This window comes from Cynara cardunculus (genome assembly GCF_001531365.2).
Source record: "Cynara cardunculus var. scolymus isolate 2C chromosome LG 3, CcrdV1, whole genome shotgun sequence".
NCBI lineage: Eukaryota > Viridiplantae > Streptophyta > Magnoliopsida > Asterales > Asteraceae > Cynara > Cynara cardunculus.
Window position 1 is genome coordinate 31,985,298 of NC_037530.1, and position 1,347 is coordinate 31,986,644.

Consider the following 1,347-nt stretch of genomic DNA (forward strand, 5'->3'; position numbering starts at 1 on the left):
CCACTCCCTCACCATATTCCCGCCTATAAATACCTTTCTTCCTCATCCATCTTCTCTTCACGCTTCCATAAACCTGCAATTATATTTTGACGAACAAAACCTGCAACTTCCTCAACAATGGCCTCCTCCTCCCACGAATCTAACAATGACAGCAGAGTCCAATCCACCGGCGCCGACAGCCGCGTTATCGTCTTCCTACCCATGAAGCCAAACAACCACGCTATCAAACTTCAAAACACACTGTTTGACGAACGATTTGCAGTTATGATCGAGTTTTTCAAGAATTGCATTCTTCTTCCTGCCCTCACTCTTGCTGACACCGGCGTACCCATAAAGTACGTCCAACAATATTGGCAAACGTGTGAGTTTGACCCAGAAAGCCACAGAATAATGGGGGACATGGATGCACCTAATGATATGATATGCTCGCTCAAAATATCGCGGGCTAAGGTTTCTCGGGTTATGTGCATTCCCACTCAACGGGAACTTGGAATTAAACAATATGACGAACCACCGACGACATCCTCCGCTTTGTAAAGATGCTAGGTTACAATCGTGACCTACGCAACGTATCGGACTTCAAACGCTAATTCCTCCTGCCGATGTGGAACATGTTCTTCTCCATCCTTAACAGAGCTCTCACATGCAAACTGGGCTCATTGGACCAAGGGAACATCAACATCATGACTATCATGTATGGGCTGTTCTTCAACCTGAACCTCGACTATGCCTTCCTCATCTACAACGAGATTCATACGGAAGTGGTCAAGAAATGTAAACTCCAAGCCGCTGGCAAGCCTCTCTCTGCGGTTTTCTTCCCTCGCTTCCTCGCCCTCTTCATTGGGGATGTAATGAGGAAACATGGCCTACCAGCTGAGGAGCCCTTCACCCCCGTCTACAAGATGCATGGACATCGCCCAACTCTCTCGAAGGAGGGTTACAGCATCAACCGTCCACTCTCCAGGGATATGCTCAATGTCATTCCATCGACATCTGAGATACGTCAGGCCTATGAACGCTCTATGCTGTCCCAGGAACCGAGGGTAGCTACCCCTGAGCGATTAGAACCGTCCCCCGAACCAAGCGAGGGAGCACATGAGACATCTTCATCGGATGATGAAGATGATGATGATGATGCTACTCATCGTGCCTCCCCCGACCCTACTCATACAAATCCTCCCCCACTACCCAAAGGGCAACCACATCATCTACCCCTTGCGATCAAAGCCACAGGGGTATTGAACAAGGACGACCCAGTCCACTCCCAACCCCAGCCAGCCATCCAGAGGCCATTCTTCGGGCCTCTGGAGATGTATTAGCCGAGGAACCACATTTTCCATCACCCCT